This window comes from Lissotriton helveticus, chromosome 2_1, assembly GCF_964261635.1.
Source record: "Lissotriton helveticus chromosome 2_1, aLisHel1.1, whole genome shotgun sequence".
In the NCBI taxonomy this organism is placed as follows: Eukaryota; Metazoa; Chordata; class Amphibia; order Caudata; family Salamandridae; genus Lissotriton; species Lissotriton helveticus.
Window position 1 is genome coordinate 535,699,304 of NC_136059.1, and position 22,117 is coordinate 535,721,420.

Consider the following 22,117-nt stretch of genomic DNA (forward strand, 5'->3'; position numbering starts at 1 on the left):
GCTCTTTGAATGACCAGCGACCTCATAGAACCAGTACTTTCAACTCTACATCATTTTTTGGAGGTCAAATTCAATCTTTATATATAAGAATTCACAGTTCTGTTCTAAATCATTCTAGCACGATATTGTTCCTATGTTCTGTGACAGTTTCTGCATGAAGTGCTTCAATGACCTGAACATGCCAATCTGAATCCAGTTGGATATTATTTTACTTGATTGTGATTGGCACTATGCATTACAGATGTTCTTGTCAAATTTAAGCACAGCTTTACATGTAGCTGCTTATTTTCCTTTTGAAGTTGCAAGACAATAGCATGTTCAGTCCTATATTCTGTCTGGAAATACTAGGCCATCCAATGAAAACCTTCTGTTCTCCCCTGGACCCTAAACATTGGGTAAAGTATTTCTTGATTCATCCAATTATTTTCAGGGAGAGTCAGCCAGACAACATGCAAGTCATATAGTCTATCAAAAAATGTTAAATCATCAGATTAAAATCTTCTTGTCAACCCAGAAAAAATAGACTTTGAAGTACAGACACCAGAGAAATCACTAGTGCCAAAAATTAACAACATCTAGACGTTATATTAAGACCTACTGGTCTAAGTGTCAACATTCTCTTTGTTCACTTTATACTCCTGGACAAGTGGGTGGATTGTAGTAGCCTCTGCCATTTTCATATCGTATGTAAAATAAACGCAAAAGCCCTGACTCACTTATTGCTTGAAAATCCCATTGGAGGCTGTTAGCTCCGGCAACATTAATTGTTTTGAGATAACTGTACTGAAATAGTTCACATCTTCCATTGTTAATATAGTATCAACATGTAGTGCTTCAGTGCTGTTTTTGAGAGGTGTAATGTTATTTATGTTATCTGGGTGATTATGAAGGAACTTCACTGTTGTTTCAAGAATCACAAAACTGTAAAGCATATTCCTATCCGAAAGTACTTTCAGACCATTCCAATGATGGGAGTCCAGTGCAAGGATGCACTTAACATGACATCACACGAGCCTTCAAAACACAATGTAGTATCAGTGTAGGGTTTCTAGTAATAGTCATATTTGAAGTGAGTGAGAGTTAGTGTTCTGATGGGACTCTAAAGTCATCTGAGAGTATGAAGCCTCGCAGAATGTTGTTCTGTTCAGATCATTTAGTCACAAATTGTGTGTAAATATCTGAAAGAGACATGTTAGTGATAGATTCCTTACTATAGAATATCCCCAGGCATCAGACAGGATCCAGAAAGTTTTTTCGGCAGCAGTACCCCTGCGTGTTGGTAGATGGCGTCGTGCGGCTCCGCGTCCGTCGCTGAGATGACGTCACGGAGACTACTTAGGCACCACCCATGCGCACTGACGTCAGTTCTTTCTTTTTCCGCGCCAGCAAGCACAGATCCGGTTAGAGCACGTACCCTGGTCACTTTTTTACTAACTTTTTGAGACTTTTGTCTCTTCTCCTTTTGAGTCTATGACTCCTGGTTCTGAGTAGGGATGCCTGGGTTTAAGTCCTGTGAGGCCTGTCGCTGTACGATGTCGGTGGCCGACCCCCATGGAGTTTTTTCTCTACTGTCTGGAGAGCGACCATGACTCTCAGACATGTCCAGACTGTCTGGTCATGGCTCCGAAGGCTTTGCAGGAGTGGTCCTGAAAGCTGCTAGAGGCCAGGCAGTCATCTCCGCGCCGTTTGAGGTCCAGGGGTCGCTCAAGGGATCATCATCGCTCCTCGGGTCGAAGTCTTCGCCCTCGGAATCGGGTAAGAGACGTCACAAGAAAAAGTCGAAGACGCGTGTTCGCTCTCCGACATCCCTCCGTCGGTCTTCGGATGCGGCTCCTTTCCCGGCGCCGGCATGGACCCCGTTCGTCCCACCTCCGCCCTTGCCCGAATTTCCGAGCAATTTTGCCCCGGCTTGGGAACCAAATTGGGACATAGAGCTGTATCGGCGCCGTTCCTGATGCCGCTGGTGCATTTGTTTACCCCTGTGCCACCCCAGCCGCTGCCGCCTGTGCCTCGAGCCGTGGAGGAGGGGGATGAATGGGAGGGGTCGGAGGACCCTCTTGCACGGCAGTGCGAGTCCGAACATGAGTGGGCGAAAGAATCGGAGGATGCAGGTGGCCTTGACCTCTCCTCTGAGCCGGGTATCTGATAGAGACTACTAGCCGCAGATTTCTTAACGTAGAATTATCCCCAGGCGTGAGACTGGATCCAAAAAACTTTTCTTTTCCCGTCGTCCGCGGGCGTGACGTCAGCGAGGTCACATAAGCCCCACCCCGGCGCGCCAACCTCAGTTTTTTTCTTTTCCGCGTGCAACGCGGATCTGGTCTATGCTCTGGGCCTGTTTTAGGCCTTTCCCTTTGCTATTGCGAGACTTGTGGGAACAGTGTGCAGATACCTTTGGGCTTTAAAGCGTGTTAGTCTTGTGGACGTCTGATGTCGGCGACTGACCCTCACCTCATTTGCATGTGGTGTTTGGGGAAGATCGCAGCTCCATGGACTGCGAGGCGTGCCAACGATTGAAGCCGAAGTCGCGGCGGGAGCGTCGGATAAAACTTCTCTCGGCTCGCATGTCCAGATCGGCTTCGTCCCTTCGATTAGCTTCTGCGAAAGGGTTTCGAAGCGACCGTCCTCGCGTAGCCCTCATCCCTCCCCTGTGCCGCAAGAGCGTCGCTCGCCTGTCGGTAAGTGTCGCAGTTTGTCCCCGAGGGCTGATTTCTGGCCTGTTGGGGGCGTGGGCTCTCCGGGGGTGATGCGGCACCGCGTATCGTCCCCCTATCCACCATTCCCCGGTGAAGGGGCGTCGAGAGCCCAGATGGAGGCATATACGGCGGCTCTGCAGGCCTTGCTGGCTCCTCCTCCTTCCCCCACCTGGGGCATCCACTTATCCCTCGCGCGGTGCCGGGCCTTCCACGGCAGCGCCTCCGGCCCCGACTGGTTCGGATCCGGACTTGGAGGATGTGGTGCTGTTGGGGTGCGGCCCTTCGGTGGTCCCTCCTTCGGACCATGGTGACCTAGCTCCGCCGCAAACTCCTGCGGGAGTCCCTGTGGTGTCGCGAGAGGTCGCCTGGGCTCGGGTCGCATCCCCGAGCCCCTCTCGGTCCTTTGACAGGGTTGTCCTGTCTGAGGCCGAGGTGACGCAGCTCTGGCAGCTGCTGGCCCTGGCGGCGTCACAGGGGTCGACAGACCCCCTCGTCCCATCATGGGTCGAGGCTGGCGGGGGGCCCCTCGTCCCTCCCCAGGCCCCTCTCGTACCTCCATGCAGCAGCCACCTCATTGGAGGTCGAGTCGGCCTTTGCGTCGCCACAGGGGTCAGCGGCCCCCTCTCATACCCTTGTGGGTCGAGGCTGGTGGGGATCTCTTTGCCCCTCCCCGGGTCACTCTCGTCCCTCTGTGCCGGCGGCTGCCTTGCCGGAGGTCGCCATGGGGGTCGGCGGACCCCTCTCGTCCCCTCATGGATAGAGGTTGTCGAGGGGCTCCCTCCCATCACCCGGGTCCCCCTCGTCCTTCCACTCAGGCGGCTGCCTCGTTGGAGGTTGAGCTCGGGTCGTTCCGGTGCCGTCTCGTAGCCACCTTAGCTCCGGCCCCGGCGCTATGTGATGTGGCGGAGGCCTGTCCGGCGTCTCGGGTGGCGCGGGACGACGACGTCCTGATCCAGGTTGTGGATTCGACAGCGCCGGGCAGGCGTTAGGTCTCGTACTCTTCTTCGGACATCCCCTCTTCCCCGGAGGCTGGGCGCCTGCTGGTGTCGTCCTCGCTGGAGACGGGCCGCCACGTTGTGGCTTTTTCCCCGTCGGCATCGAAGGCCGGCTCCTCTCCATCACTGCGGCCGCGGTTTTAGCCAGAGGAACCTCAGGTCCCCCACTCCTCTGCGCCTCTTTCTCCCTTCCGGGGCTGGTCCTTCTCCAACCCGATTGGCTAAGGGGAGGGCCGCATTAGCTTGCAGCCGTCGCCAACGGAGGAGCTGCTTTCCCCGCCGCAGGGCCCTACGGAGGCGGGTGCTTCCTTCGCTCGCGCTGTTTCCTCGGCTGTGGGGATTTTGCGCATCTGGCTGCCCATTTCCCTGCGGATCATCTTTTGGAGATCCTTCACCAGGGCTCTGGTGGGAGGGAGCTGCTGCTTTCTTTTGCAGGTTCGCCCCGTTCTTCTCTGATGGGTGCTTGGGGGCGCCCCGCCACGGGGGATCCGGTGCCTCAACACCTTCTGCACCGGCACCTTCCAGGGCCCCGTGACCCAGTGTGTCTGTCTCTCCACCCCTCTGCCAGTGGGTCCCTTTTGCGGAATGCTTTTCCCTCCCTGCCGGCGCTGTTGTCTCCACTATCACGGGAGGCCCGCTGACTGGACTCCTGGGGGCGAAATACGTTTGCCTCGACCAGTGCAGCCTCATGGGTCGAGGCCGGCGGGGGACCCCTCGTCCCTCCCCGGGCCCCTCTCGTACCTCCATGCAGGCGGCCGCCTCATTGGAAGTCGAGTCGGCCTTGGCGGCGCCACAGGAGTCATCGGCCCCCTCTCATACCCTTGTGGGTCGAGGCCGGCGGGGGTCTCTTTGCCCCTCCCCGGGTCCCTCTCGTCCCTCTGTGCAGGTGGCTGCCTTGACGGAGGTCGAGTCGGCCTCGGCACCGCTATGGGGTTCGGCGGACCCCTCTCCTCCCCTCATGGATCGAGGTTGGCAAAGGGCTCCCTCCCATCCCCCGGGTGCCTCTCGTCCCTCCACGCAGGCGGCTGCCTCGTTGAAGGTTGAGCTTGCGCCGTTCCGGTGCCGTCTCGTAGCCACCTTGGCTCCGGACCCGCCCCGGTCCCCAGCGCTATGTGATGTGGCGGAGGCCTGTCCGGCGTCTCCGGTGGCGCGGGACGACTACGACGTCCTGCTCCAGGTTGCGGATACGATGGCGCCAAGCAGGCATCAGGTTGCGTACGCGTCTTCGGACGTCCCCTCTTTCCCGGAGGCTGGGTGGCTGCTGGTGTCGTCCTCACTGGAGACGGGCCGCCGCTTCGTGGCTTTTTCCCCCAGGTCATCGAAGGCTGGCTCCTGTCCATCACTGCGGCCGCGGTTTTAGCCAGAGGAACCTCAGGTCCCCCACTCCTCGGCACCTCTTTCTCCCTTCCGGGGCTGGCCCTTCCCCACCCCGATTGGCTTAGGGGGTGGCGGCATTAGCTTGCAGCCGTCGCCAAAGTAGGAGCTGCTTTTCCCGCCGCAGGGCCCTACGGAGGCGGGTGCGGCCTTCGCTGGCGCTGTTTCCACGGCTGTCGGGATTTTGCGCATTGGTTATCTGGCTGCCCATTTCCCTGCGGATCATCTTTTGGAGGTCCTTCACCAGGGCTCTGGTGGGAGGGAGCTGCTGCTTTCTTTTGCAGATGCGCTCCGTTCTTCTCTGATGGGGGTTTGTGGGCGCCCCGCCACGGGGAATCCGGTGCCTCAACACCTTCTGCACCGGCACCTTCCAGGGCCCCGTGACCCGGTGTGCCAGTCTCTCCACCCCTCTGCCAGTGGGTCCCTTTTGTGAAATGCTTTTTCATCACTGCTGTCCCTGTTGTCTCCACCATCACGGGAGGCCCGCTGACTGGACTCCTGGGGGCGAAATATGTTCGCCTAGACCAGTGTGGCCTTGAGGGCCCTTAACATCTTATGTGTGCTGGTTAGGGCCACCTCCTGTTTGTGGAACTCGGCGGAGTCCCTTGGATCTGCAGCTACCCAGGAGGGTGCTGGTGTGGACTTGCGTCACCATGCGTTGGATGGCCGCGAGCTGGTGGCGTTTATTCTGCGCTCTGCCCTGCTTGGTCGTGCCATGGCCTCCTCGGTTGCCCTTCGCCACCATGCTTGGCTTCGGGACAGTGTGTTCCTGGAAAATGTTCGGGAGCGGCTGGTGGATCTTCCATTCAATGGAACTCTCTTGTGCCACGCCCCGGCAGACTGGGCTATCCGGAGATTTTTGGCAGGGCTTCGGCCTTCACCTCCTCCACCTCCTCCTCCTCCCCCTCAGTGAACAGTGGGTTGATAAGGTTTTTGTGAACTGATATTTCGTTGGGGCGAGCCGCCCCCCTTGGGTGATCTGTGTGATTCATGTGCCTGAGAGTCCTCTTTAGTGGGACTGTGGCTCTGTTGGCTGCTGGCTGGCCCTTTTTTCTGTGTTTTTTGCTTGAATTGGCTGTATCAGGTGGCCCTGAGATAAGGCCTCCTGTCCTTTTTTTCTTTTTACGGCTTGTAAGCCCTCTTTGGGGTTTTTGCTATGGTTCTTTCAGTTGTCCTGTGCTGCAGAAGTTTCTTCCTAAGAGGGTTCCCTTGTGTTGGGCCCAACATACCCTAGGTGGGGTGGTGGTAGCGATTATATAGCTGGTTCTGTGCTTGGAAGTTGTGGTCGCTTCGGGCCTCTGCTCTTCCTGGCGTTTAAGTACATTGCAGGTGCAATTTCCTTCTGGATGGTTGGAGTGCCTTTGGTGGTGCCCCCGGGTCTCCTAATCGGGGGTCGTTGTGCTGTTGGCCTGGTCTGCCCTGCTGTCTGCGGCCTGGCGTCATGGCTCTGGTTCCACGTCCCTTTGTGTCATGTGTGTGGACCCCTTTCTGTGGTGTGTCCGGTGTTTCTTCGCCTTCTGGCTCTTTGTCTTGGGGGCTGAAATGGATTTTGTTCCATCCCTTCTTTAGGCGTACCCTGCCGGTCTTCTTGGGTGTTCCCGGGCTGCTCTTCTGTTTCTGCCTACATTACTGCTGTAGGCGCTGTTCTGTCTGACCTATTGCCTTTTAGCTCGGTAGGATCAGCTACCCGCTTCATGGGTGGGTTCCTGCTGAGGGGGGTCGTGTTTTCATTTCCCTCGTCTCCTTGGAGTCTCTGGGTTGTTCTTCTCTTCCTGGCCCTGGCTGGGGGTTTTTGTTGCCTGAGGTAGGCGCATGGTGCTTAGGCCCGCTCTTGTCTTGCCCCTGTCTCTCCTGCGGAGTGTGAAAGGGCTTCTTCTTCTTCCTTTCTGGGATTGGTGGTGTACTGACGGTAGGGGTTCCCCTTGCCTGGGGGGACAGGTCTCCTCGCCTTGTCCGCCGGACTCGTCCCCTTTTGGGACCCTCTGTTGTGCCCAGGCTGGTGGGGTCCTCTCGCAGACCCTCCTTCCCCATGGGTACAGTTAGGGTATCTATTCTATGTTAAGGAATCTGCGGCTAGTAGTCTCTATCAGATGACCGAGTGTCTTACCTTCGGTAACAATGTATCTGGTAGAGACGATTCTAGCCACAGATTCCTTCACGACCCACCCTTCCTCCCCGTTCTGCGAGGGCCTTTAGCTTGCTCTTCGGCACTCCCCTACCTCTGGGTGCTTTGTCTTCGGCCAGTGCCTCTTTCACTCCTCCCTAACGGGTGCTTGTTTGGTGGGTTTGCATCCATTCCTCCTTCTGGCACTCGCCGGTAGGTTTATGGATACGTCTGCGTCCCTACTCTCTGGTGTTTCAAGTGTGGGGCCTTCTTATAATTGTTTCCTCTGTCCTTGTTTGTAGAATTTCTGACTCATGTGCAGTCCTCTGAATTGGATACTCTTGGCTGGGCCTCAGCCTTGGCTCTTTTCAGATGACGCGACTCTCCTTGGTGGCGTTGTCTTGGGGTAAATTGTCGTTACTCTGTTGTCCTTCACTACTAATGGACTGTGGTTGCAGACTCCTTTCGTCTGCTGCACTGCTTTTCATATGTTGTTTCTCTGTCTCCAGGGAGAATGTTGTATTGTTTGCAAGGTTTCTTTGCAGTCGCTGCGCTCTGCTTTTCCTTCTGTGACTTTCGCTGCCACAGTGTCTGGCACTTTCCCGAATGGGCTCTTCTCCTCAATTTGTTTCGTTTCTCTGCTGTTTTGAACACGGTTCCCATATTCTCACAGTTTTTGTTGTGATGGCTCCGCGTTGTGGCGCGGAAAAGTTCTCCGAAGAAAACTGAGGTGGGGATTATGTGACCTCGCAGATGTCACGCCTGCGGACGATGTCAGGGTGGAGTCACGCGGTACCACTTCCGGTGTGCAGAGATGCTGGAGAAAAGAAAAGTTTTCCGGATCCAGTCTCACGCTTGGGGATAATTCTACGTTAAGGAATCTGCGGCTAGAATCGTCTCTACCAGATACATAGTTACCGAAGATAAGTAACTCGTACTTTATGTCTCCTCCCACTGTCATGGAAGAAGGGGCCACTTATTCTGTGGTGCTCCGTAGAGCGGCTGAGGCCCTTGACCTCGATCTGCCTACTGTCACTCATAAGACAAACCTCCTTACTGAAGTGCTTCAGCCGGCGGCAATGTCTATAGAACCTCTGCTTCTGTTTAATGAGGCCTTGACGCACGTTTTGATGGGCACCTGGTCTAGGCTAGCCACAGGGGTTTCTGTGGATAAGAACGTGGCCCGGCGCCATCGCCCGGCACCGGGTGACCCTGCCTTTTTAACTAAATATCCGAGTCCGGAGAGCCTGGTCATTCAGGCCTCCACCTCCCTAAGTGCGTTTCCTACCGCCCGCCGGATAAGGAATCGAAAAAGCTGGAGCAATTTGGCAAAAGGTTATTTTCCTCTGCCAGCCTGGGGCTGCGATCGGGCAACACCGCATGCCTTTTGGGCCGATACTCTCACGTGGTGTGGGACACAGTGGCGCAGACACTGCCCCAGTGCCCGGAAGAGGTTCGGGCTGTCCTTTCCCAAGCTGTTGCCGAGGGGAAGGATGCAGCTAAGTAAACCATTCAGTGTGGGCTAGACACCGCAGACTCTTTAGGGAGAGCGATCTCCACAACAGTGGCTCTGTGTCGTCGTGTCCTGGCTGCGGTCCACTGGGTTTTCAGGGGATGTCCACAGTTCCCTCATGGAAATGCCTTTCAATGGTACTCGCCTGTTTGGCGATAAGGCAGACAGTGCGCTGGAGCGTTTCAAGGACCCTCGGGCTGCGGCCAAGTCCTTCGGTCTCTCCACCACACGCCAGGCCACGTCTACCGTCCGTTCTTTTCGTGGCCACAGAAGGGGCACCCCGGTACGTTCGTTCAGCCAAAAGCCTGCGCAGAACCAAAATCAGCGTGGGGGTGGAGGCCGCCGTGGCAGCACAGGGGGCCAACGAACGGGTCAGTCCACCTCTGCTCCCGCAGCATCCGCCTCAAAGCCTTCCTAGTCCGAGCTTTGGGGTGCACCCCATGCCTTGTCTCCAACAAACTCAGACTACTAGGGACTGCTGGCAGCTATGGCACTTTAGTAGATTCTTCAGGGGATATTCCTTTTGCCAACATCCGCCCTTTCAGCCCAGAACCAGCAGAGCCAAAATCTGACAGTCAAGCACTATAAGAGCAGAATTAGAAGTAAGGGTCATGGATCCCTCCAGCATGTCTCCTCCTCCTGTTCCACCCCTACAACACGAAGAAAGCAGGTCCAGTTTGTGTCTCCAAACCCATGCAGAGTCAATGGGGGAAATAGGTGTCCTGAGGAAATGGAACCAGGATGTTGCTTCTGTCATTTTCTTGTTCCCAAGAAAGACTGTGGTCTGCGTATGATCCTAGACTTTAGGGACTTTAAACTCTTCCTCTGGAAGGTGAAGTGGAGGGAGGCATGGCCAGGATCAGGACCTTCAAAGATGCGTCCCATCTGAGCTCTGCATACTGAGCTCCCTTTGGAGCTTAACGGGGAGTGTAGTCAGCGGGGCAATTGACGTTTTCAAGACAGGGATGCTGGCATGCCCAGTAAAAACGCCAGACTGTCATTTTGGCAACACTGCAGCCTATTTTTGATTACGAAGGAAACGCGGCCTGTCTTTTAAGATGACTGCCACGTCCTCTGCTTCAGTCTGCTGTGATGATAATCATGCCCGGCAGCCAAGAGCAGGTTGGTGGGCGAAGCAGAGTCCAGTCAGAGCAAGGTGAGAAGCAACAATGAGGGTAACAGGCTGCATAATGTTCTCTTGGCGGCCTCCATCAAATAGCGCTTCAGCATGATAGGAGTTTGGCTTGAGTTCTTGTGATGGGTGTCGCCATCCCTGCTGCCGCCTCAAAACTCAATGCATAATTTCTGGCACTGCCTTATTGGCAAGTGAGGTAGCTGTGTGGGGTGGGAGGCTCCACTAACTGCAGTAGCGGATTTCAAGGGGAGGCAGACTGCCGCTGATTCTGTGGGCATAGATATTGGCCGAGTGCAGCTTTTCTACAATGGGCTATCTTGGGCTTCTGGGAAACAGTGGGCAGGTTCACCTCTTTTCTATCCAGAGTCCTAGAGGCCTGTGGCTACGGGGGCCTCTAGGAGGCTTCATAGACAGCACCCCCCCATAGTGTCCTCACATGACCGTACCCGGTAGTACCTAACCATGTAGCGTTAGAGCATTTAGGCCCACAACCTATGACATACTGTATCCTGCATTAGGGGCTTCCGGCACTCTGACTTCTTCCTAGAACTCAGAGGCTTTCCCAGGGAGCAACCCTCTCTGCCACAGAGAATATTTCATCGGAAGTTGACCCCCCTCACCTTTAACGGTTGCTTAGGTCCTTGCACCAAAGTGAGTCCTCCAGCTAATGAGCATGACTTCATCCAAAACCAAAGCAACAAAATTAGTATCCATCAAAGATCTACTCCACTTCCAAAGCTGCAGACACAATGAGTACGGTTGTGGAATGTTCTCTTATATAGGGGTGTACCACTTTATAGTGATTGAGGGCAGAAGGTGGTGCTTACACAACAGAAGAGGGACTTAGGATTGGGTATTACATCGTTTGGCCTCCTACACCACCTTTGATGACTACCATCTCAGTAGTCATGCTAAATGCCATCAGGGTCAATTCCACAGATAAAAGGAGAGCTTTTCTACAGTGGTTCAAAAACAAGGAGGTGGATGTAGGGCTCTTACAGGAGACACATCTACTATCCAAAAACACCTCAAAATTACCTTCCTATATTTCCCCTCAATTGTATGCTTCTTATTGCCAAACTATTGAGGCATAGTTTGAATTTCAACCTGAACTCCTGATCTGCAGAATAACTGGAGTGATGGGGGGGTCTAGGTTTCACTTTGGTCTCCCTCTATGCTTGAATGATGGGAAAAACAAATTGTACGCATACTTCTTCCTTAAGGTGGCCAACTTTTTGCATTGGAAACTCCTCCTAGGACGTGATTTCAAAGCAATCCTCGAACCCATGGTAGACTAATCATACTCATGTTACACTAATTCAACTTCCCCACCAGAATTAATACAAGGTATAACCTACCTCAACTTGACGGATGGAGGCACCACCATCATGCAGACAATTTTTATTGATGTATATATTTCATATACATAATTTAGCTTTCTCTTGCTGTAAGGGCCTCTGCTAACAGATTCCTTCCACGGAGATTGGTGTGAAGGTCCTCTCTGACCACGTAACAATCTGCCTGACTCTGTACCTAATAACCCTGGTAGCACCAGGCCTTCGATAATTAATGATGTGGCCCTAGGATTCCCTGTTTTATGAGTCAGGAGACAGGACTCTGCTAATCACTATTTCAAAGAAACCGATAACAATATGGTGAGCCTGTATGTGCTGTGGGATGCTGCAAAAGCTGTAATTAGGGGCAAGTTAACCTTCCATGAAGCAACATTCAAGAGACTGGGCAAACAAAAGAGACCAAAGATAAAAAATGAAGTAAAGTATATGGAGTCTTCATACAAGACAGAAAGCTCACATAGAATTTATAGGGAACGTTGTAGGGTGTGAGAAGAGCTGGAGCACTTGCTAATGCAAGATGCGGTTAGACACTGCTTTACGTTAGGCAATCATACTATAAGAGGGGAGAAAATGCAGATAGGCTCTTACCCTAAAAGCTAAAGCAGCGACGTACGAGAAACCACTTGAGGGACATCGAGGATAGTAGGTAAGAGAGATATACTGAACCCCCCCCCAAAAGAAATACTGTATACATTTGTATCTTTCAACAAATGTTGGGCCAGAATATACAAATGTCCCATCTAGACTCTTTCCTTGGTAAAAGAGCTCCAATAGATTGCTCATCACTCAAGGAGCAGATCTCTTGCAAGGAGGTCTGGACAGCAACCAAACAGTTGCCAAGATGAATGACCCCCAGGCCGGATGGCTTTTTCGTGTCCTTCTATTAGATGTATGGCAACTTTGTGGCTGATATGCTGGCAAGAGTCTTCAACCTCTCAAACAGGGCAGGTAACAAATACCGTTTGAGAGTCGGATCTTACCCTGCTTGCTAAGCCGGTGAAGGATCCTGTTCTGTGTTTCTGCTACAGACCTGTTGCCCTTCATAATAATGATGTGAAGATGTTTACCTCAGTGTTGTTTTGAGTCTGCATACAGTCTGGCCTGGCCTGATTTTTCCATAACATTCTGGCTTTATTATTAAAAAAAACACCATGCTATGGACAGTTCCCGCTTCGCTATGGTTCTCAAAAAGGTGGGCAAAAGGCTAAAGCAACTATTGGTCCTTGGCCTGCTAGTCACAGAGAAAGCCTTTAGACTGGCACACTGGCAATCCAAAGCTTAAATTCTGGATTAAACGCCCCTAGGACCATAAATGAAGTCCTTCATCTTGGCCAATTATAAACAAAATCCACCAACTTCAAGATCAATGGGGAACTCTCATCATACATTCCCATTATCAGGGGGACTAGGTCATTAGGTACTTTTTCCTCTCATTTATAGAATACAAGCAGACTCTCCTATCAAAGGGATACAGGGTCCTGCCCAGGAATTTAAAATAGCTCTATATACAAACAATTTTTTCAATTTTCTCACTGTGCCAGAAGCATCTATCACTGAATTAAAGGATGAATTGTGCTTTTTCGAGAATGTCTCTGGCTTTAAAGTCAATTATAGGAATTATTTTGGGATGGTGTTGTGGGTAGTCAGCAGGAGTCTAGGAATGCTTTAACGGCCAATGACTTTACTTGTTCACCTTGGCTTGTTTGTTACCTGGGGATCCACTTACCTAGTAAGACATGACAGCCAGATCAGACTCCTCTCCTCCAAACCCTGTTTAAAGATTTGTACTGTTGGGTGCAGATTGAAGATATCTTGGATTGGCAGAATAAACTGTATACAAAATTAATTTTGTTCCCTGCCTTTTGTATGTGACACACACTGCCACTGCGATTTTGTCACATCCTGTCCCATATCCAAATGAAGGTGTTTTCCTTTGTCTGGAGGAATCACAAACCCAGAGTCTCCAAGGCTCGATGCTTCGTACTACATCATGGAGGATTAGGTTTTCCCAATGTCGGTGCTTATATACTAGCCCCCCAGCTTCGACCTGCATTAGACTGGAATTATAACCCCAGTGGCAAGGGGTGTATTATAACTGACATCCTTGGTGTGGTCTTCAACAGCACTTTTTTTCCCTTCACCCCTCTGGTTTCCTGAATTCTTTTTTGTTGGCAATAGAACTGTTTAATTTACCACTGCTAACAAGTGCCAAAGTGCTTAAACATGGTAAAATTGCATCCTGGTTGCATATTTAATTTACTTGTACGTCCCTAATGAAGTGACACTGCATTTACCCGTGACATTTGAAGTAACTGCTTGCAGCACTCATTGTACTTCCCATTGAAGTAGCTCTTTAAAACGTATCTCGGGCGTGGTCTCGCCGCGAATGGCGTGAGACCTGCACTGTGTGAGCTCCCTTAAGCCGCCACATTTAGCTGCCTACAACGCGGAGCTGGGACTCCATCGGCGCGGCAATTCGGGGCGCACGGACAGCGGAGCGGTTGGGTCATCTTCAGGAGAGCGAACAGTGGCCCGGGTCGGCCTGGTGCGGGGGCACAGACCGCCTGCCTTCAACGGCCGGACCCGGCGGCTGCCATCACCATTTTGACTACTTTGGTCCCAGGCCTCCTCCAGTGCTGTGCGCTGCCGCCTGAGTCGTAAGGACAGCGGAGCAGCTGGGGCACCCCTGTGAGAGCTGACAGCGGCCCGGGTCGGCCCGGTGAAGGTGCGCGGACCTCCTCCCCTTAACGGCCGGACCCGGCGGCCACCATTTTGTCTATTGTGGCCCTGGGGCTCCTCCAGTGCTGTGCGTTGCCGCTTGGCCTCCTCGGTCCCGCTGACAGGTCTCCTACTCTGTGGCTCACTAATGCTTGGGGTGCAGCTGAACTACAGGACATCCCGTTGTCCTCGACTGCGGTGGCCGCCATCCTGGGCCTTCCCTTCCCCCCAGACCAGACGTGGTGCGGAGAGCGGCTGCCACAAGCCCCTGAGGCGGCGGCTCTCCCCAACACCGGCTGGCAAGACCGAGTGGAGATATTGAGGGGCGCCTGACGACTACGAGTCTTTGGAGTGACCGTCAGTGTCCCCGCTGCAACCTGGCCTGGGAGTAGCGGCTCTCCGACCTGGTGGGTTTGCAGGCTGGTGTGAACCTGCTCTCCTCCTCGCCCAGCCCACGCCGCCTTCTTGCTGGACTACAGTGACACCGACGCTCTGTGCAGGAGAGGTGTAGGGGCGCCCCTGCATGCCGTGGCCTTGCTGGACTGACCCGCTTGGACAGGGCCCTGCGCACTACACTTCGCTGGCTGCATGTGCCCCCAATGCGTCGAACCTGCCCAAGGTCTACCCCAGCGGCGCTCTAGACTCTCCTGGGGACCGCTCTTTGTGTGACTGGGAGTTCGACGGACCCCGATGGCGAGGGTCCTTCAGTGGCTGATCTCTCTGTTGCTGGTGGGTCCTTTTCATGCCCCGACTTCCCAGGGCCCTCGGCTCAGGTGGACGGGGCCTGGCCTGAGGGGCCTTCTAGCTAACGTCCATCACGTGGGGGGCGATACTCTTTGCACCTTCTACATTCCTGGAGACCAGCGCTGGCCGGCTGTGGGTGGTCCCTTTACCCCTCATCGTCTAGTCGGCCCAACATGGCTATCTATCTTGCTGCTTGGAGCATTGTGAAGTGACATTGGTCCCGACTCCCAGCAACATCTCTACAACTCGTTTGCAGTGTGGTCCTCGGTGGCATCGGCCCCTACAATGTGACTGTATAGCGACTGGCATCCCTGACGACAGGGTCTCCACGACATCGTCAATCCCACAACTTGTTAGGCCACCCTCATAGATGGCTGATCACTACTTAAAGTAGTCCCTGTGACAACTCGCGCCCCTACTGCCTGGGAGAATCGGGTACCCTTGGGTGGCTCCCAACGTCCCCCCGCTTGACTCTGCCAACCTGCCAGGGGACCGGAGAGTGCTCAGCCTCGAGGGATATGATGCGCACAAAAGCAGGGAAGGACTTTGCGACATCGCAGAAGGATAACCCACTTGCTGCGCTCTGGAACAAGCCGGGCCTTGCTGCTCCTGGTGCAATGGCGTGATCGACGAGGGAAGATTCAGCGCCAGTCACGCAGTCCTTCATGGCCAACTTCAAGCTGGACTTCATGTCTTAAATTGGCTCCTTGAGTTCGGAGGTCCATTCCTGTGTCAGGGAACTCAGAAAAGAGGTCACTGACCTTGGCGAGAGAGTGGATGACCTCGAAAAGACCGTGGGAGCCCGAACGGAGGTTCAAGAACACCTCTGGCAGCGACTGGCCACCCTAGAAGAGCAGCATAATTATCTACAACTAAAGCAAGATGATTTGGAAAACCAGAGCCGCCGTAACAATCTCTGTATTAGGGGGATTCGGGCTGGAGCAGAGGGGTCAGACATCATGACATTTGTTGCTAGGCTGTTACATGACATCTAGGGCGATAACGATGCCTCCCCGCCGGCCTTAGACCGGGGTACACAGAGCCTCGGGCCCTTCCAACCGCACAGACCTGGTTCCTGACATCCTGACCCGGGTCTACTTTTTTACAGAGAAAGAGGCAATCCTCAAAGCTGCGCACACCAACCCGGAGCTCACTTACAAAGGTACCACGATGCAGGTTTTCCAAGCCCTTGCAACCACCACGCTGCGCAGACGCCGATATTTTAAACCAATAACAGATAATCTGCGGAGCATAAACATTCAGTACCAATGGGGCCACCTTTTTGCGCTCATTTTTTAATGGAAGTCCAAACGCCGGATGGCCGGTGCCCTGCTCTGTGACTGTGGAGCTCCCAGCTCCACACTTCAGGGACTGGTGGCGCAGGGTTGCTCTCCTTGCTCTCATGCTCTAAGCTTGGAAGATTCCCCCTCCTGCTCCTGGGAGAGTGACTTCTCCGGGATGACCTGTGCCTTTGGGCCGCGATTGTCCCTGGGCTGGAACAGGACACTATGGCCCTATTCGCCAATGTTGTGTTTTATATATTTTGATCGCTTATTCTTTTTTCTCCCTCTCTCCTTCTCTCTTTTTTTTCATCCCTCTCTATGGCGGGTGGGGGGTACCCCTCAAATTGTCTTTCCCTCTCAAAGGGAGCGAAATCTCTCTGCCCTTCTCTCCTGCTACACCACCCTGCTCCTTACAATGGCTTAATGGATTGCTTCAGGCCCTGACACAACCATGGCTACTGCCCCTTGCTTGAAGATCCTGTCCCTCAATGTTAAGGGACTTAATTCCCCTAACAAACGACACCAGATATGGCGCTACCTTTTGAAGCAAAATCCAGACATCATCCTCCTCCAGGAGACCCACCTCATAAAGGCTGATACCCCTCGTATGGCCCACCCTCGCTATCCTCTTCAATTCGGGGCTACTGCCCCCTCTAAAACCGCTGGAGTGGCGATACTCTGTAGACCTGGCATCAGGCAGGGGGGATCTAAGGTATTTCGTAGTCAAGACGGCCGCTTTGTCAAGGTTGGGTCAGGGATCGGACACCTCTCCTTTACACTGCGTATTATCTATGCACCAAATCAGGCGCAGGACTCATATCTCCGGACAATCCTGTGGGTGCATGTCCCACAGGCAGATCCCTCACTAATTGTAGGGGGAGATTTTAACATGGTATGGGACGCCGCAATGGATTGCAGCGACGCTTCAATTCATGAGACAGGGGCTATGTCTTCAGCTCTCAGGAGGCAGTTATCGGACCTTGGCCTGCTAGATTCCTGGCGCTACCACTCCCCTGACATACGCCAATACTCTTACTACTCACATGTACACCGCTCATACTCGAGTATCGACCACATTTTTAACTCCAAAAACTTGATCAGCGAATCGCTCTCGGCCTCTATTTCCGACATTACTGTCTCAGATCATGCTCATCTCGAACTCCTCCTGAGAGATCCGTCTGCTTGTGCCTCTCGGACCCCTCGCTGGCTCTTACCTCCTCATATCCTTCGGGACCCAGTTGATGTGGCAAGCCTGCGAACCGCCATTGAGTCTTACTTTGCAACTAATAACATCGCCTAAACTCCCTTCCCTGTAGTGTGGGACGCATTCAAGGCACCGATCCGAGGCCAGATCACGTCTCTTGCAATTGCACGGGTGCGAGAAGCGCACCTCCTGGAAAACAACCTCTCAAAGAACATCAAGGCCCTAGAAAGACAGGATCAGGAGCGCTCCTCACTTGCGCATAAACGACACCTAGCAAACCTCCAAGGCCAACTGCGCTCCCTTCGAACTAATAAAGCTGAGCGGGCTCTCCTAGCGCTGAAGCAATGCTATTATGAAGAGGGGGATAAAGTAGGTACGGTCCTGGCTAGACCCCTGCAAGTGCTGCTGCCAAAGCACACATAGCCAATGTCCAGACAAGTGATGGCATGCAGGCCACTGCTGAGGCGGCTAAGCGCGACGCCTTTCACGCATATTACTTGTCACTCTATTCCTAGGATGAGCCGCCTCCAGGCCGGGTACAAGCCGTTCTGGACAATTTCTCCTGGACACCAGTCAGTGAACATCATGCTCAGCAGCTGGAGTAACCCCTTACTCAAGAAGAGCTTGCAGGCGCGCTGAAGGATCTGCCCCTTGGGAAATCACCGGGCCCAGATGGCCTTCCCCTTTCCTTCTATCGCTTATTCTTACCAGAGCTCCAGCCCCATCTACTGCAACTTTGTAATTCTTTTACCAATACGGCGGGGCGGTCTATGGGGCTGGTAGAGATTGCCCTCATTCCCAAACCGGGCAAGGACCCCACTTTATGCTCTTCGTTTCGTCATATAGCCCCCTTTAATACAGACCTTAAAACATACACTAAAATATTAGCATCTACCCGGCATCTGGTCTCAAAATTAACCATGAGAAGTCCTGGGCCCTGAACCTCACGATCCCCAGGGAGGAGATTCCCACACTACAATCCCTCGTCCCCTACCAGTGAGCTATTAGCTCCATTCCCTATCTGGGTCTCCAACTGACCCCCTCACTTGCCACATGGTCCCAAACAAACTGGCGGGTTTGCAGAAGGTCAGTCTTGGAGGACCTAAGAGTTTGGAAACTCTCACCCTCTCCTGGCTGGGCCGCCTAAACGCCATAAAAATGTCGGTGCTACCTAAAATTTTATATTTATTTCATGGTCTCCCCACCCCTATCCGCAGCACCAGATCCAAAGTCTTCAGCGCAACATCGCTAACTTCATCTGGGGCAGGCGTAGACCGCGATTTTCCAACAAAATTCTTATGCTCCCGCGGGACAGGGGTGGGCTTGTGTGTCCCAACTTACTAGAGTACTATTGGGCCTCCCACCTTCGCTTCGTCTCTGAGTGGACGGCGAGGGAGAGCGAAAAGGTCTGGTTCCATATGGACAGGGCGGTAACTTGACGAACCATTTGGGACCTTCCCTGGCTCTCCCTGATCGCACGCTCCAGTAGTGCCTACATTGCCCTACCTACCAAGATGGTGTTGGACGTCTGGGACAAGGTAGCCGTCTCTACCTTTCCTTCACCCCCATTTCTGGAAATTCGCTTTTCGCACCGGCTATTAACCCACAGGTATTCTCTAACTGGTTGGAGGGTAGCTGCAGAATGATCTTCAATCAATCAATCAATTAATCATTTGTAAAGCGCACTACATACCCGCAAGGGTCTCAAGGCGCTGGGGAGAAGGGGGGGAAGGCTACTGATCGAACACCCAGGTCTTGAGTATCCTCCTGAAGGTCAGCAGGTCTTAGGTCTGTCGTAGGCTCAGTGGGAGGGTGTTCCATGTCTTGGTGGCGAGGTGGGAGAAGGATCTCCCGCAGGTGGTTCTTCGGATGCGCGGGACGGGGGCGAGTGAGAGGTTGGCGCAGCGGAGCTGGCAGTTGGGGATGTAGAAGCAGAGCCGTCTATTGAGGTAGGCTGGGCCGGTCTTGTAGAGTGCTTTGTGTGCATGGATGAGGAGCTTGAAGGATATCCTCTTGTTGACGGGGAGCCAGTGCAGGTTTCTCAAGTGGGGGGTGATGTGGCCGTGTCGTGGTACGTCGAGGATCAGTCGTGCCGAGGCGTTTTGGATGCGTTGTAGTCGTTTGATGAGCTTGGTCGGGGCTCCCGCGTAGAGGGCGTTTTCGTAGTCGAGTTTGCTGCTGACGAGGGCCTTGGGTGACTGTCTTTCTTGTATCTGTCGGGATCCATCTGTAGATCTTGCCGAGCATGCGGAGGGTGTTGAAGCAGGAGGAGACGGCGTTGACTTGCTTGGTCATTGAGAGCGTTGAGTCGAGGATGATTTCCAGGTTGCGTGCGTGGTCAGTGAGTGTCGGGGCTGCCCCCAGTGCCGTCGGCCACCAGGAGTCGTCCCAGGCTGAAGGGTTGGAGCCGAGGATAAGGACCTCCGTCTTGTCCGAGTTCAGCTTCAGACGGATGATCTTCATCCAGTCGGCGACGGCCTTCATTCCTTCGTGGAGGTTGGCTTTGGCGGTGATGGAGTCCTTGGTGAGGGAAAGTATCAGTTGAGTGTTGTCGGTGTATGAGAATTTGTTAAGGTCGGGCGATGTGTGCGAGCAGTGCCATGTAGACAGTGTCTGGATAAGGGAGGATCCCTGGGGTCCGCCGCCGATGATCTCGGAGGCTTTGGACTGGAATGGGGGGAGGCGGACGCTCTGGGTTCTGCCGGAGAGGAAGGAGGTGGTCCATTCCAGAGCCTTGTCTCGGATCCCTGCGGCGTGGAGGTGTGCGCGTAGAGTGCAGTGGCAGACGGTGTCGAAGGCGGCGGAGAGGTCTAGGAGGATGAGTGCTGTGGTCTCACTGTTGTCCAGCTGGGTCCTGAGGTCGTCGGTGGCGGCGATTAGGGCAGTCTCGGTGCTGTGGTTGCTGCGGAACCCTGACTGGGAAGGGTCCAGATTCTGTTTTCTTCGAGGTATCGGGTTAGCTGTCTGTTGACGATTTTCTCTATGACTTTGGCTGGGAAGGGGAGCAGAGAGATGGGCCGGAAGTTCTTGAGGTCTCTTGGGTCTGCCTTAGGTTTTTTGAGTAGGGCGTTGATCTCGGCGTGTTTCCAGCTCTCTGGGAAGGTCGCGGTCTCGAGGGAGAGATTGATGACGTTGTGCAGGTGGGGTGCGATGGAGCTGCTTGCTTTGTTGAAGATGTGGTGCGGGAATGGGTCTGACGGAGAGCCGGAGTGGATTGTGCTCATGGTCTTGATGGTGTCATCGACGCTCACGCTGGCCCAGGCTAGCAGGGGGTCGTGGTCGATGGTGTGAGGAGGGTCTGTTGTGTTGCTGTTTGTTGGGGCTGTCTGGGTGTTGAAGCTGTCATGGATGTCTGCTATCTTGCGGTGGAAGAAGGTGGCGAGAGGGAGTCGCACAGGGCTTGCGACGGCGGGATGTCGTTGGTGTTGGAGCTGGGGTTGGAGAGTTCTTTCACGATGTTGAAGAGCTCCTTGCTATTATGTGCGTGGTTGTCGAGGCGGTCTTTGAAGGAGGTCCTCTTGGCCGCCCTGATGAGGTGGTGGTGGTTGCGGATGGCGTGTGTGCTGCGTGACTGTCCGGAGTTTGTTCACTGTGCCATTCCTTCTCTAGTTTTCGGCAGGCTTGCTTGGAGGCAAGGAGTTCTGGGGTGAACCAGCTGTCCTTCTTGCTGGTGTCTCTGCGGGGGTGGGTGGGGGGGGGTTCTTCAGAGGGGGAGGGTGTTGGCGCAGTCCTCGATGCAGCGTCTGAGGCTGTGGGTAGCGTCGTCTGTATTCGAGGGTTCGGTGGGTGGACTGAGAGCGAGGTTTGCATGTAGTTGGTCTTTGGTGATTTTGCTCCAGCAGCAGCGGGGGATCTGTTAGGTGCGGTGGGTTTCTGGAAAGCGAAGTGGATGCAGTTGTGGTCGGTCCAGAGGAGTTCGGTGGTGTGGCTGACGGAGACATGTGGGCTTGAGGAGAAGACGGGGTCGAGCGTGTGGCCGGCGGAGTGGGTGGGCATTGTGACGAGTTGCTTCAGTCCGAGGTTGGCGAGGTTATCGATCAGGGTTGTGAAGTTGTTGTTGTTGTTCTCAAAGTGAAAGTTCAGGTCTCCGAGGAGGATGTAGTCGGTGGAGGCCAGGGTGTGCGTGCTGATGAAGTTGTCGATGGAGTCGCTGAACTGGGGACGGGGTCTCGGTAGACGAGGGTGCCTCTGAGGGTGGAGTTAGGCTCTGTGTGGATCTGGAAGTGCATGTGTTCGGCGGTGCTGAATGCGCCGTCGGTGCTAGTCGAGACCCTGATGCTGTTCTTGTGGACGATGGTGAATCCTCCTCCGACTCCGTTGGTGCGGTCTCTGCGGGTGATCTTGTAGCCGTCTGGGATGGCTATGGCTATGGCGATGTCGGGTGCGGAGGAGTCGTTCAACCAGGTCTCTGTCAGGAAGGCGACGTCCGGGGATGTTGGATTTGTTCCTAGGAGACACACTCAAAACCTTTGCTCAATGCAAGTGAGTTTCGACTCTTGGAGGGAGTACAGCTTCGTCATCTTCTACAATGCAGGCCGCCACTCGAGCATTCACCCCTTTTGAACGCTTAGTGCGTTCCTTTGACGACTCCAAGGGACCTATCTCTCGGACCTATCAGGTCTTACAACATTCCCCGCCTGTAGTCCCTCATCCATATCGACATCAATGACAATCAGCAGCTTCTTCTGCAATTGTGCCCGCCCAATGGAGCCGCCTGTGGAGGGATATCCTAAAGGTATATCGCAGCATCTCTCAATGGGAAACTGCATACAAGATTATGACGCAATGGTACTACACACCCTCTCGACGGCACAGGATGTTCCCCACTTCTTCTCCACTGTGCTGGAGATGCTCGAGCTCCCCAGGTTATTTCATCCAAATTTGGTGGGCCTGTCCGCTCCTGACTCTATTCTGGAAAGAGGTTCTTAGTCATATCAAAATGGTGCTTGGCTTCCCGCTGCCTTAATCTCCAGTTACAATTCTCCTAGGCCTCAAA

At 53.8% G+C, this 22,117-nt stretch overlaps 1 protein-coding gene across 1 annotated transcript in view; it reads left to right on the top strand.

Moving 5' to 3' along the window:
- The window catches only part of SLC30A5 (solute carrier family 30 member 5), a 311,396-nt gene that overhangs the window by 174,655 nt on the left and 114,624 nt on the right, over positions 1-22,117 (top strand). The window lies entirely within an intron of this gene.